The sequence below is a fragment of the Anomaloglossus baeobatrachus genome, chromosome 2, assembly GCF_048569485.1.
Source record: "Anomaloglossus baeobatrachus isolate aAnoBae1 chromosome 2, aAnoBae1.hap1, whole genome shotgun sequence".
In the NCBI taxonomy this organism is placed as follows: Eukaryota; Metazoa; Chordata; class Amphibia; order Anura; family Aromobatidae; genus Anomaloglossus; species Anomaloglossus baeobatrachus.
The window spans coordinates 77527365-77543805 of record NC_134354.1 but is presented as its reverse complement, the minus strand read 5'-3'; positions in this window follow the sequence as shown (position 1 = coordinate 77543805).

Sequence of the window (16441 nt, the reverse complement as noted above, 5' to 3'; positions counted from 1 at the left end):
GGCTTAAAATGTGCACAGTAATGTCGTTTGCATGTTGTTATTCTTTTGAATTTTTTTTTTATTGCTTTTCAGGTGGTTTCCTTCTTTAGAAACTGTCTGACATAGACACTGTGTGAACATACCCACTGCGAGGAAGGTCCAGATCCTCCCAAAAAGTCTTGGAGTTTCCACGCTAAAAACTTGGCATAAAAAACCTGGTGTTCACAGGCCCTGGAATCCTTGAAAAATCTTAGAAAACTCTTCCAATTAATTTCTGTATTGCTGTTGAAAGGAGCATTCCTTTAAAGGGCATCTGTCACCAGGTTTTTGCTCCCCCATCTTGAAGCAGCATAATGTAGGGTCAGAGACCCTGATTCCAGTGATGTCACTTACTGATCTGTTTGCTGGCATTTTGATAAAATCAATATTTTCTCTGCTGCAGACCTAGCAGTTATACAGAGCTCATGAATATGCTGGACTACCCAGCAGCAGGCCTGTAATGATAATCTCCTGCTGATTAATCAGTGATTTTATCAAAACTACACTAAGCAGCTCTATAAGGAACACATCGCTGGAATCAGGATCTCAGCCCCCACATTATGCTGCTCTCAGATGAGTTGTCAAAATTCTGGGGAAAGATTCCCAGTCCGCAGTCTCAGCTTGAAAACTCATGCCCTGATTCAGTTTGTGTATGTGTGTGGCTCCTCTTAGGCTCCGGTAGCCACAGGGTACTGCGACTCCATTAAGGTGCGGTATCCATCTCAGGTGAGGAGGGGGTTAACCATCAGTGTTGTCACACCACACTTCATCTTAGGCCTGTGACACACATCCGTGCCGCCGGTACGTGTTTGCCATGTTTTGCACGTCCCGGCGGCACGGAGACACGTTCAGCAATGCTACACTATTGTAGCAGGCACACACACGTAAAACCACACGGAACGTGTGTCCTTATCTTTCACCTCCTGATGCTTAAGTGACAGGTGCTGGATAATCCCTATTAAGGTTTTGTCCAGTACAAGTATATTGGTGACCTATACTTTGGAAAGATCAGTATCAGATCATTGGGGTCCGACACCCCCTCCAATTTGCTACAATAGCATGTACATTATTCAGCCCCATACACTTCCTACACCTGGCTGACATCGGATCAGTGGCGGTGCCAAGTGTCATGCCCACACCAATCTGGTAATGATGATCTCTCCATAGGATAGGGAGTAAAGATGAGTAAATAATCGTATGGTGAACACTTACACACTGTATATGTTTCAGTCCATATTGAGTATTTACTGTATGTGTCCAAGGATTCCTATTGAAGGCAAAGATTTGTTGATGAATAGTAACTTGAGATTGTGTTAATCCCAGCAGTCTGTCATCGGTTGAATAAAATATTTTTTGCTTGATTTAATTTCACTGAGAACACATGCATAGTGGGATTGGAAGAGATAGTTATCAGCCATATAAGCATTTTAATTAACAGATTTCTGCTGTGAATGGGCAGCTATAGTCATGATATGACTCTAATTACCTACAGTGGGTGAAATAAGTATTGAACACATCACCAATATTCTAAGTAAATACAGTACTCACAAAAAGTTAAGAATTTTTGGTTCTTGAGTGAAATTTCGGGATGATCCTAAAATGACCTCTTAACTTTTTCAGGTGAACTGACGGTGACCTTACCTAAACTTCTGACTGCACATGTCTAACTGTTCAATGTTTCCGTAGTGTTTTAACAACGTGCCGTTCTCTAACAAGGATCTTAAAGGCAAACTTCACAACAGGTGTTTGATCCATGAATTGCCCATTAAATTTTGGGGTTCAGTTAGAATTGGTATTTATGCAGTTCTCCTCATCATGATGTTCACATTTTGACATCATGAGATCAAGTCGGGACCTAACTCTTGATCAACAGTACCTCAAGCAGGATGTTCTCAGATGGAAGTGGCTACTGAGCTTAGAGTGTCACAGAGTGTCACCAGCAGGTTGTACAGAGACGCAGAGAGACTGGAAGAGTCACCTAAAGGCAGAGAAGAGGATGTCCTTTAGCCACATACCACACTAATGAACACTTCATTCTGAACAGTGCCCTTCGGAAACAAGATGATGAATGCCGTACAACTCCAGGCACGTTTAAGGAAGGTGAAAGGCACCCTTTGTCACGTCAGACCATTCAAAAGGATTTACATTAGCATGGTCTTTGTGCTAGATGACCTGCAAGAGTAGCTGACCACACCACCAGGCACAGACTTGCTGGACAAAGGACCAGTGGGACTCAGTGATGTTCACTTTTGAAAGTAAATTCACACTGAGCAGAATTGATGGCCGCCAACGATGTTGGAGGTGTTGAGGAAAGCGCTGTGCATCAGCCACTGTTGTCACCAGACAAGTCTTTGGTGGTGGTGGTGGTGTTACAGTGTGGGCATTTGGGTCAATATAGAACTTCCCAACAGTTTGTGAATGACACAGTGACAAGCCCTTACTACTTGAATAACATCATTAATCCAGTCACTGTGCCTCTGTATGAACAACACAGACCTAATTTAATCTTCATGGAAGACAATGATCCGCTCCTCGATGTTGTATCATTAGGAAATGAAGTGGCCTGCACATTCTCCAGATCTGATTCCTTCAGAAACCCTACGGGATCTGCTGAGTCTGCCGTGTAGAGTCTCGTAACTCTGTACCCCAGAACCTCAATGACCTTAGGGCCATCCTTCAAAGGGAACCTGTCACCACTTTTTTGGCTATAAGCTGCGGCCACCACCACAGGGCTCTTATATACAGCATTCTAACATGCTGTATATAAGAACCCAGGCCGCTGTGACTACATAAAAAACACTTTATAATACTTACCTAACGGTCGCGCTGTGGTGGAATTGGGTCACGGAGGCATGTCCGGTGCCGGTGCCGCCTCTTTCTGCCATCTTCGTCCTCCTTCTGAAGCCACGATGCATGACGCATCCGACGTCATCCACACTCGCCGGCATTCAGGTCCTGAGCAGGCACACTTTGATCTGCCCTGAGCAGGGCAGATCAAAGTATTGTAGTGCGCCTGCGCAGGACCGGCGAGTGTGTATGACGAAGACGCGTCATGCACCCAGGCTTCAGAAGAAGGAGGACGAAGATGGCCGAAAGAGGCGGCACCGGACAACGGTGGGGCGGCGCGGCCTGGAGCCTTGGGGGCTTTGCCTTGTAGCATGGGTGCTGTGAGGCACCAGGTCGCCCGCCTTGCTGGCGCTTTGTTGCTGCGGCGGCGGTCAGTGCACGGTACCCCACAAAAAGGTCAGGTTAGGGACCCACTCAAGAGGTTTGCCGTGACGTGGCAGTGGGCTTAATACAATCTGATCAGAATGGTAACAAAAGAACCTCATGTTCTATTTAATTTTTTGCCTAGCGACTTTAGATCATTGTATTTTTGGGATGTGCGATCCATGTCTTTTTCTTCATAGTATGGTATTTATATCAGTCTATCCCCCTCTTTTTTTGCTTGGATCTGCACTCTCCCCATTTGGCACAGGTGATTTTAATCAGCAGGAGACTGCAAGAGGGGTCAGCCTGCTTTTTGCTCCCAGTTCACATATGGGAGCCAGTGGGAGGTGAGTGCACAGCTCCTCTCACTGTGTGCTGGTGCTGTGTGGTGGCTGCTGTTGTGGTGGTGTGGTGTCGGTGGGGCGGCGCGGCCTGGAGCCTTGGGGGCTTTGCCTTGTAGCATGGGTGCTGTGAGGCACCAGGTCGCCCGCCTTGCTGGCGCTTTGTTGCTGCGGCGGCGGTCAGTGCACGGTACCACACAAAAAGGTCAGGTTAGGGACCCACTCAAGAGGTTTGCCGTGACGTGGCAGTGGGCTTAATACAATCTGATCAGAATGGTAATAAAAGAACCTCATGTTCTATTTAATTTTTTGCCTAGCGGCTTTAGATCATTGTATTTTTGGGATGTGCGATCCATGTCTTTTTCTTCATAGTATGGTATTTGTTGATGATGATAGCTTCAAGATACCTCCTGTATGGAGAAACTAATGGCATGCATTGCTCAGCTGTGATTTTGGCCCCATCTTCCACACAAACTCTCTTTAAATCCAAGAGATTCAGTGGGCTTCTTTTATGAACTCTGAACTCTATTTAGTTCCTTCCCTAAATTTTGCTGGAGAGTCTCCTCCCAGCCGTAGTGAGGCATGGCCAGTCTTTGCAAGAGTTTAATCTCCTGTCTGCTATGAGTGTTTCTTCTCTGGCCTATCCCCTGCCAATAGAGAATATATTAGGCAGTTGCTCCCACCACAACTTGCCTGAGCTTAGGTTAAAGTTAGTTTGTGAGTTCTTCTGTTTGGCTGCATTTCTCTCCTGTCATTTACCTGGCTTGTCTACATGTTTATCCTGAACTCTCCGCTCCTGAACTCGGCTTCGTATATTGATCTTGGGTGGCCTGCCCCAATGTTAGACTGTTTGATTTCATCTGTGCATGTGTCCTCTTTACGTCTTCCTGCCTTGACCTGTTGGTTACCTGCTGCAGGTAAACTGGAACTGTACTTGAGTGGCACCTGGTGACTACCTGCAGCCCAAGCCTATCCTCACCATCTGAGGCTCTAGTGAAAACTAGGTAGCCGCTTAATCACACCCCTCCAGTGTAAGCCTGGCTAGTGGCACAGTGCGTCCATACTAACAATCGTTATACCAATTGAGAGCATCCTTGGCTGTGTGTTCGGGATCATTGTCTTGCTGAAATGTCCATCTCATTTCATCATCATCCTGGTAGATGGCAGCACATTTTTATCAAGACTCTCTCAGTATATTTGTCAATTCATCCTTTCTTCAATCATATGAAGTTTGTCAGTGCAATATTCGGAATAACAGCCCCACGCCATGATTTGTCTTCTTCCAAACCTCACTATTGTTGTATGGTGTTTTTGGGGTGATATGTGTAATGACTCAGCGTCTGGCCACTTGTGTGGCGGATGAACTGTTCTTTATTGGGACAGATGTATGGTTCCTTTGTTTCTTAAACCAAGAGAAGTTAGCTATTGTCTCATGTCAGACTGATTGGAGCCCTATTGTCTGTTGAATGCAGTTTGCCTGTTAAATGTGTATTGCTTCAACACCTCTGACAACATAATTCAGAGGAAAATTATGCATTCGGATTGAACTAGTCAATGAGACAGCAGTCATCTCCAACCAATCCTGTAAGACTCAAAACCTTGAATTGACAACTGAGTGATATAAAAGCTCCTTGCTTCTGTCACTAGATGAGTATTCTATATGACCTCAGCTGAAGAGCTTACGATCCATCTGGGGGATCACAGAACTGCTTAACTTCGACTATCTACATGACCTCAGTCGAGGAGCTTTGGTTCCAGTTTGAGATCACAGAACCGCTTCACTCCTCAATGCTGAGCCCACAAATTCGTTTGAAGAACCCAAATGGGACAACTTAGTTGCCTGGCTTCATATCTTGCTGTGCTTGGTCAGCCTCCTATGCTTGCTGCTATCTCCTCTCAGTGGGTGCCTGTCAAAAGCAGAGTGTTGTTGGCTGGCTCTGGAAGCTGTGAGGCCATGAAGATTCTAATCCTTGGCGGCAGACCAGTGGAAGAGTGAGGCTGTCGCTTGTACCATCTTGTGTTTTTGCTTGTTGGTGAACTAATAAGTCTTACCAATGCGTGGTTCCCTCACTCTGTCTTGTCTGAGTAGTGTTCTGCCCACGAGGAAGGAGAGCTAGTTTTCAGTGCGATGACCCTGATCTATGCGGTTTTCTTACGACAGCCAGGCCAGCAGAGGAGAGCACCCACTGACCTTCATGTCTCCACAACTGGTGATATGCAGTGCCTTTTGATCACCATACATGGTGCGTATTATGGCATCCAAAGAGTTCAAATTTGCTTTCATCTCTCCAGACTATATATTTCCAGTATTTCACAAGCTTGTTTATTTAGTTTTAAATAAATATTTTAAATGTTTTTGAGAAAACTTTAAAAGCGCTCAAACATGATTGAGCATGCATACAGGCCATGGAGGTTTACTAAAATAAATTGTACCTGCTGATTCCAGGTCTGTCTGTAGCTCTCCACAAGTGGTTCTTGGCTCTTGGGCAAATCTGATAGTTCTTTTCACTCCTCTATGAATAATTTTGCAGAGAGCACCTTGTCGTGGCCAGATTATGGTGGAATGATGCTCTTTCTGCTTCTGGGTTATGGCCCCAATAGAATTTACTAGAACCCTAAGTAGTTTAGAAATTTTTCTGTAATAAATGCCATCAGTATGTTTTAGAGCTGTAAAGCCCATATTAGACAGGGCAAAAATTGAGCGTAAAATCGCAATATCGTTCTAAAAACTGATATTCAGAATGTGTAATAGTTTCTAGCGATCGTAATATTATCCGATTGTCATGAATCCAGAGCTTTCAACTTGCTTAAACATTATCGCTGGTTGGCATAAAATTTCTCCTTAAGCTGTAATACATGCTTTTATGAACGACTAGTGACTTTCTATTGACTGCAACAGTGGTCTTTCGAGTTCACATTTGCTTTTCTAATAATGAGCTTGTATGCATGTTAGCGATGCGATAAGCATTCACTCATCAATTGCTATCATTAAAAAATCATGTTCTCCAATAAGACCCTAAGGTTGTGAAGGTCTTCGACAGCTCACTGATATTACCCATCATGAAATGTTTCTTATGTGGCACCTTGGTAATAAGACACCTTTTTATAGGCCATCAGTTGAACCATTATTTTTCACTAAAGCGGGCTTTACACGCTACGAGATCACTTCAGCGATCTCGTTGGGGTCACGGAATTAGTGACGCATATCCGGCCGCTGTAGCGATCTCGTTGTGTGTGACTCCTAGGAGCGATTTTGGATCGTTACAAAAACGTCCAAAATCGCTCCTCGTTGACATAGGGGTCACTTCTCAAATATCGCTGCTGCAGCGTGTACAATGTAGTTCGTCGCTCCTGCGGCAGCACACATCGCTCCGTGTGATGCCGCAGGAGCGAGGAACCTCACCTTACCTGCTGCTGCCCGCCATTCAGAAGGAATGAGGTGGGCGGGATGTTACGTCCTGCTCATCTCCGCCCCTCCGCTTTGATTGGGCGGTCACTTAGTGACGTCGCTGTGACGCTGCACGGACCGCCCCCTTAGAAAGGATGCGGTTCACCAGTCACAGCAATGTCGAAGAGCAAGTAAGTAGTGTGACGGGTCCGGGCGATATTGTGCGCCACGGGCAGAGATTTGCCCGTGTCGCACAATCGATGGGGGCGGGTACGCACGCTAGCGATATCGGTACCGATATCGCAGCATGTAAAGTGGCCTTAAGTGACAAGATTGCTTTCTAGTTACTGATAGATTTTAGCTGGTATCATGACTTTCCATGGCTTTTTGCTCCTCTCTTTCTTTACGTGTTCAATAATTTTTCCCGGTATCATTTCTCATTATTACACATTTAATTTCACATCTATCGTTTGATTTCTTTTCCTATGTGGATTGGATTTGTTGTTACCAATATCTGGTGATAAATTCATGTCAATACCCCTTTACAAATATATTTACTTAAAAAAACTTGGTGACCCATTCAATACTTAGTTTAACCGCTGTATAAAGGGTATGTGCACATATTGAGTATTCGCAGCACATTTTTATGATGCAAAAACTATTGTTGGCAGGATATACTTTGCATAAAGAGGAACTTAGTAGTCCCCTTGCTGCTATAGTAATCTATCGGTACAATGCTATAGCGTTATGGGGAGCACATGGGAGCCTCTACATGCACCTGCGATCATTCCTTCTAAATGCCACAATCATAAATTGACAGCTGCATCTAAATGGTTAAGCAGCAGTGATCGGAGGAAGCTCTGGGCAGATGCTTAAAGATTGTTGTTGCAGAGGATGCAGCTGGGCCCAGAGGTACTAGGGGTCCAGCGACCCCAGCGCTTACATCAGCTGGATGAGCGTCTTTGGATGCACATCCACCTAATATACATCACTGTGCAAAGACCTGTCAGGTCCTTTACTGCAATACATGCCACAAGCCAAACAGCCCAGCAGTTGATGTTGGCGTGCCCGCTACTGGGGGTGCATGGTAGTGACTTCATTTTTTATGCGTTAGAGGCAGATGGAAACTATATATATCAGCAAGGGCCTTAGGATAAGGACATATATGCTAGGATGGGAGACATATATACCAAATGTGGGACATATATATCAAGATGAGGGATATAGTTAACAGGATTGCTGACTTATTTACCAGGATGGGGACATATATACCTGGATGGATGACATGTATACCAGGAATGAGAAATGTTAACCATCATGGGGGACATATATAGCAGAAAGGGGCCCAGTATGGGGATATATATACCAGTATGGTGGACATATTTATTCGGATGGTGGAAATATATACTAGAATGAGGGATATATTTACCAGGATGGGGAGAGGGATGGAAGACATATATACCAGGATGTGGCTCAAGATGGGACATATATACCAAGATGGGGACATTTACCATGAGGCGGCTCATTATGGCGGACATATTTACTAGGATGGAAGATATACATACAGCCATGTCTGAAAGTGTTGGCACGCTTGAAATTGTTCCAGAAAAAAAATAATTTCTCCCAATTTTTTTATAATTACACATATTCTGTTATGATGTGACTTTAGAATAACGAGGGACATGGGCTTCTATGCTTTTCCTAACGCTAGGGGTCCCTGGGCGGACCTATACCTAACCTCAGAGTTTCTCCTGCTGGTGCAGATGCCTGAGTCCACTGCCTGGCTATGCGCCTGACCAGAGCTAATCTGATTCTTCCATCCCACCAGGGAAGCAAGGGGCAGAAGTGAGAAGGAAACAAAAATAACAACACATACAGTAATAGACAATGAGAGACTCAGGAGAAAATTAAGAGCAGGAAGGTAGCAGCAGAAGTCAAACAAGGGTGAACTCCACAACTGGAATCAGCAAAAGATACTACAATCACCAAATAGTCTGGATCACAACACCTCACCAGACCAGCTAAGATAAACTTCAGCTGGCATAGAAGGAAAAATCTAACCATCATAAAAATGAGGGGAGCAGATGTATTTGTCTCCCCCACAACACGTGATCAAAGGAGACTAACAAGCAGACTAGCAGAAATTAACTCTTGCTAGCCTGCCTATCAACTACCACTCTGCAGGTCGACACTCGACTCTGCCTGCATTGATCACAGACACCAGAGAAATTAGCAGATGCAGTGTCAGAATCAGTAGTCTGAACAGATCCCAACGCCACCATGACAGCCTGCAAAGTTTGTAAAAATCTCCATGTGACATATTTATTTCCTTTGTTTCTATTGGAATAACACAAAAAAATGAGAAAAAAGGTAAATTGGACATAATTTCACACAAAACCCCAAAAATGAGCTGGACAAAACTGTTGGCACTTTTCCAAAATTGTTTGTAAACAACTTTATTTCAAACCTGTGATTCTTGTTCAAACCCACCTGTGGCAAGTAACAGTTGTGGGCAATATGAAAATCACACCTGAAACAAAAAAAAAGGGGAGATGTTTACTCAATCCTTGCATTGTGTGTGCCACATTAAGGGCTACTTTGCACGCTGCGACATCACAAGCCGATGCTGCGATGTCGAGCGCGATAGTCCCCGCCCCCGTCGCAGCAGCGATATATTGTGATAGCTGCCGTAGCGAATATTATCGCTACGGCAGCTTCACATGCACTCACCTGACCAGCGACCTGCCTTCTTATTAAGGGGGCGGGTCGTGCGGCGTCACAGCGACGGCAGGCGGCCAATAGGAGCGGAGGGGCGGAGATGAGCGGGACGTAAACATCCCACCCACCTTCTTCCTTCTCATTGCAGCTGGGACGCAGGTAGGAGATGTTCCTCGCTCCTGCGGCTTCACACACAGCGATGTGTGCTGCCGCAGGAACGAGGAACAACATCGTACCTGTCGCTGCACCGGCATTATGGAAATGTCGGACCCTACACCGATGATACGATAACGACGCTTTTGCGCTCGTTAATCGTATCAAAAAGGATTTGCACACTACGATATCGACTGCGATGCCGGATGTGCGTCACTTTCGATTTGACCCCACCGACATCGCACCTGCCCGCCTAAGGATGGAAAACAGAAAGAGAAGATAACTGCCTGAGGAGTTGTGAACCAAAATTGTTGAAAAATATCTACAATGTCAAGGTTACAAGTCCATCTCCAGACACCTTAATGTTCTTTTGTACACTGTGCGAAAAGATTACAACCCATGGCACTGTAGCTAATCTCCCAGGTCATAGACGGCAGAGAAAAATTGATGAAATGTTGCAACGCACGATAGTTTGGATGGTGGATAAAAAGCCCCAATAAAGTTAAAAAGAAATTCCAGCTGTCCTGCAGGCTCTGGGTCCATCAGTGTTAGCGCAAACTATTGGTCGATATTTGAATGAAATGAAATGCTATGGCAGGAGACCCAGGATTACCCCACTGTTGACACAGAGACATAAAATGCAAGACTGTAATTTGCCAAAATGTACACCCAGTAAGCCAAAATCCTTCTTGGAAAGCATCTTGTGAACATATAAGTCCAAAATAGAGCTTTTTGTTAAATCAAATCTTTATTTTTTTTTATGTTTATATAGCGCTAACATATTCTGCAGCGCTTTACATACATCAGGAACACTGTCCCCACAATCTAAGGAGTTCACAATCTAAGGTCCCTATTTGTATGTCTTTGGAGTGTGGAAGGAAACCAGAGGAAACCCACGCAAACACAGGGAGAACATACAAACTCCTTGCAGATGGTGTCCTTGGTGGGATTGGAACCCAGGACCCCAGCGCTTCAAGACAGCAGTGCTAACCACTGAGCCACCGTGCCACCCTATGCACATCATTCTACTGTTTACAGAAAACAGATTGAGGCCTACAAAGAAAAGAACATAGTACATTCAGTCAAATATGGCAGAGGCTCAAAGATGTCTTGGGGTTGTTTTGCTGCCCTTGGCAGGTAATCTGAAGATTGCCAAAGGATTTTGAGTCGTAATAGTGCGGTCCTAGGTCAATGGTCTTCTAACAGGAAAGTGAGCCCAAACATACTTCTAAATCCCATTGAACAACTGTGGCGAAATCTTACATTTCTGGTGGCGCCTTCAAATATGAGAAACCTGGAGCCGATTGCAATAGAAGAGTCCTAAATTCCAGGTGAGAGATGTTAGAAGCTTGCTGATATAGGAGGCAATTGATTGCAATTATTTATTCCAAACGGTGTGCAACCAAATATTAAGTTGAGGGTGCCAACAATTTTGTCTCCATCATTTTTTTTTTGTGAAATTATGTCCAAATTTACCTTTTTTTTATTTTTGGTGTTGTTCCAATGTACATGAAGGAATTAAACATGTGTATAACAAGATGTGTAATTGCAATAATTTTCTTGGAGAAATACTTAATTTTCTTGAACAATTTAAAGGGCGCCAACACTTTAGGCTATGACTATTTACCAAGATGGCGGACATATTTACCACAAAGGGGCTCAGGATGGGGGACATTAGTACAAGATTACTACATAATGAAGGGCCTGGTGTGGCAAGACATGCCTTTATAGGCTTTAGAATGCTGCAAGGTCCCATACATCTGACCAACATACCGGTGAGGGCCCAGGTCTAAATGTTGCATTGGGTGCCATCACACTCTGCTTACACCACTGGCTCTGGTCAGTAAGTGACATGTCACCTATAAAGCAGTTTTCATACAGATTCTGCTTGAACATCATTGCAGTAACCTCTCGAGAAAGACCATTTCAAGTGTGAACCCATGGCAGAAACCCAAAGCTCAGCCTCAGGGGTATGGCACTCCTTTTACACCTTCACGCAATTCTGAATTAAATCAGTCCCAGAGGATTGCGGTTGTTGAATCCACCGTTCCCGGCCCCATGTTATATTTTTCGATGTCTAGTGGTTATTTTTAAAAAATTTCCAGTTTGTACTGCTCACGCATTTAAAAGGCTGGCATGTGCTGTACAAAGATGACCTGAAGACAAGGACCTCACCAACATCGAACACTTTGTTGTAATTAGGACTAGGCTTAGGTGGCATTAATGGTGGTTGGGAGACATAGAGGAGCTGACCAGTTCACTTTATTCTACAATTTCCTGGGTCATAAGGCAATTACTCCTGTTTTAAGAAGTATGAATTTTATTGCAAAAAATGATGATGTGGCCTAATGACTAGAGATGAGTGAACCTTTGGAGGTTTGGTTAGCCAGGTACATTCGAACCTTTAAAAAAGTTTTTGATCCATACCTCAATGGAAGTCAGTAACTAAGCATTTTGTGGCTCCACCTACATGCTGGCAGCCATAATCAGAACACTTCTGAGGAAGGGTGGACTGGGTTTTTCAAAATTTTTTTGTTTTGGTGTGTACACTACATCAGTTCACACACTGCACGCGGCTCGCACAGGACTGAGCATCACTGAAGCCGAGCACAGCGCACCTCACTTGTTTGCACTCGTAACTCACTCAAACTTTGAACCTGAACTTTGTTTTTTTGGATTTCGGTTTCCGAACGCGAACTTCGAACATTGAACCTCAGGTTCGCTCATCTCTACTCGTGTTGACATTACTGTTACCTATAACAATTTTGTTGAAAGAAATAGCATTGACCTTCTGGTTGCATACTGTGGGACATGGTACCACACTCTTGTGCAACCTTGTCACACAGATAAGTAGTGGTGAACTATGAATGTCAGAACCTGACTTAGCTCAGTGTATGTGTTCTATTCATCAATTTGCAACAGCACAGGGCATACAACTTTTTTATAATGTTGGTATGAAATACAGGATACTCACAATAATGCTTGGTCTACATGACGACTAGGGTTCCCGTGACATGAGATGACTATCTTGCTACGATAGTAACAAGCAATCATAGTGAATGATGCCATACAGTTATTCGGCGTTTTCCAGTTGCAGCGTTTTGCACTATGATCCCATCCACTATTATTATTTGTGACTGCATCACATAAGCTTGCAAAGTCACGGAGAGCCCAAGTCTTCCAGTTTTCCATAGAGATGTGATAGGCTGACAGCTTTTTTTGCTGCTTTCCGCAAGAAAAACAAATGTCTTTGTCAGAATCTTGTAGCACTGGGGGTTTTTACTATTGGCATAATGTCCGTGTAAAAGAAGTGTTTCTGCCAATGAGCATGTGGCAATGTCACTTATGAAAACTACAGGAAACATAACGCCGAGGCCAGTCCTAACCAATGACAGATGTGACAATTTATCCGCAGCGCACTGTTAATTTGTGATATGGGAAGCTGTATTTTCTGCACCAGTATCCATTCTGCTCTAGCCCAGCATTTTCGCTGGCATTTCTCACTTTCCATATATATCTCTATGTGACACGCTGATTACTGGGTTCATTAATTTGTAAAAACCTTGGCGTCAAAACTTGAGCAAAGTTGAAGGTAAATGAATGGCTGCTGCTGGGTGGTCTACATGTCTCTGCAGGAGATCTGGAGATTAATGGATTTGTCATTAGGGCCAAGCCTTGGATAATGTCGTGACGGTCCTGTAGAGACATAAAATGGAAGGTTTACAAGAGCTGAATAATGTATTTCATTAATACTTTTCACAAAGAAAGTAGAATCTTTCCTGGTTTATGATGGAGATGAACGCTTGCTTTTAGCGCTGTTATATCCTCTCCAGTTTGACTAATTAATGGCATCCTATGGACTTGAGTCATGGGATTGGATTGAGGGACCATTAACATTTAAGAGGAGAGGACATCATTTGTTTTTCATGACAATGCTCATTAATCCTTCACTTCTACATCTGATCCTTTGCACGCAGGTCAAGTAATTTTCTCTAATAAACATTTGCTGCAAAAGAGGTATTACCACCTTGTATTTTTACAATGTGCTTCATGATCAGTATGTGTCCTTTCTCCAAGATCCCCAAACATCGTGAGAATACAGGTGCCACACCAGTGGTTTGGTACGGTGTCCACTTCGCAGGTTTTTCTTGCACAAACCCACCGGGCAAGGTATTGCAGTATGACTCTGCATTGTCAAGTTTGCTGGCATGTAGGGAAAACTTAGGACAGCAAATAGTGGCAGGAGGCCATTTTGATTGGCTGGTATTGGTTGCAAAACGCTCACAGATTGTTAGAATGAAGTCACAGAGCTGTTTGACTTCGATGTGTGTTGCACTAGTGAACCCACAGGACCACAAAGACAAGAGACGGACTCAGACAAAGCTTGAGGGAAGGGAAGGACTTTAATGATTAGAGTGCGACCAGTGCCAAACAACACTATGGTAGAGTACAGAGTGCAGGTATAGTCAGCACAGCAATAGTTCAAATACGCGGAGGTATGGCCGAGTGGCAATGAACAGCAGGCATGACCTGAGGACTAGCGAAGTGCAGTCCAAAGTGGAGGAAGATGGTAACGTGGCGCCCCTGAGGCTCTGTTCACCACAGGGTACTGCACTCCACTTAGAGTGTAGTATTGATCATGGATCCAGGAGAGGTCGTGCCGGTTTCATCATACCCAACCACATACACGGGTTGCCCCTTCCCCACTGGGGACTGGGCTAGGGTCAGGTACCAAAGGGGTTGCCTACAGTGTGGCATTTACAGGATGCCATCACAACTGGGTCCCCAATCCACTAGCTTAGAATCTGGGTGAGGAGAGGAGCGGCCACCAAGGGGAGCTAGGAGTCACACACAGCAAGATAGAGAGTTCTCCAGCAGAAATGACAGTGAGCGGATGTCTTTTCCGGTAGCTGCTGTGGGACATAAGAGTTTAACGGTCACTGTGGAGGATACCGTGTCAGTTTCCCCGGGAGCAGCGCAGTTCAGGGTGCAGCACCCTAGGGTGGTGAAATTCCACGTTGCATAACCAGATTCTGCCGCACGGAGAGGTTCTTTGCTTCTGCGACCACACAAGTTTCCAGAGCAAAGTGGCACCTAGGACTCCTGGGCCTCGATCACGGTCAGACTCAAAGGGATCCACACTACTGGAATAGGGAACAGTACTCTACCTAGTACGGAAGGTACTTTAAATGCTTCAAGCCACAGGGACCCGCATTACAAAGCGCAGTGAGGAAGGGCCCACAGACTACCGCATTGGTTCTGACCTCCTACGGATCTGGGATTGACCTGAGCCCATCACGGCAGTGACCGGTACCACCGGGCTGGCAACTGAAGTCATGAGTAAACACACCTTGAACCCACAGAGACTGTCGGCTATTCCTTACCGGCGTCGCTGCCCCGCACTTAGGCGCCAACCGCAATTATCTTCACTACCACCATGCACCCAGGGCCCGCTCCGCCTGTGGGGAGCGATACCATCCCGGCTGCCATAACACCTGCCCTGGTGAGGAATTTTGCAGTGGCGGCTACTCCCTGGCCGCATACCACAGGTGGCATCATGACAAACTTTCCCCAAACACCCCTGCTTTCCCTTCATTTGCTGTACACCTCGGGGCAACGGAACTGGGCAAAGCCACCCGTGACATCGCCTGACCCGACCCGTGACTGCCCGGTGACAAGAAGGTTGTCCACCTTCATCGTGGGGCGCTACTTTAACACCGAGCCACACCTTGATCCAGTAGTAGGAAAGATGTTAGCACAGGCGACCCGGTAGGGACCTCCTCTGGCAGTGCTTGATCCGATCCAGCGGGCTGAAGCAGATAGGTCACGGACGGACGGACAGATAGGTCACGGAGGTATGGACTCTGTGGAGCGCAGAAACCCAGGTATGGGCTGGAGCAGCAGACAGGCACAGCCGACTCTCAATGGAGGCAGGTACAGAGATTAGGAACAGGAGCAAGGTTAAATAAGGCAGGGGACAGGGACTTGACAGGAAGCAATTCCACACTAAGGGGCAGGAAGATGTTGCTCAGGTACTTCCCAGAGGGGGAGGCTGCCTTATATATCGAGTGTCTCTGTGCAATAGGCTGAGAAGAACTTCCAGGTTAAAGAGTACTGGCCTTTTAACACTAGAACTACTGAGGTAGTCATTTTGACTACTTTGCACCATGTATTTCTATATAGGTGTCACGAGTCCAGTAGTTCTAGTGTTAAAACATCAATATGCGGCAGGCTTTGCCTAAGGTCCTAGAAGACCTGTTCAGCACATGCATGTTTCTGGATGAGCAGGCCACAGACACAGAGCTAGAGGATGATCCACAACTGCAATCTGAGTGTGTAACCTGTATGGAAGGAAGAACAGTGGGATGGTCAAACCGTATCAAGCTGCGTGCTGGACACCGACCCCGCTGCCCAGTAGGGGTCGGTCCTGCGGGTCGGGGCATGACACTGTGCTTCCTCAGTTTTTTCTTACGTGACCATCTATCAGCCGTGTTCACAGATGGCAGATTTATTCCCGAAATTTCTGCTCTTTTCCCATTCATCCAAAAGGGCCTCGTAGAAATGCATGCACTTGCCACTATAACAACCTTATTATGGAATGGACCTGCTGCAT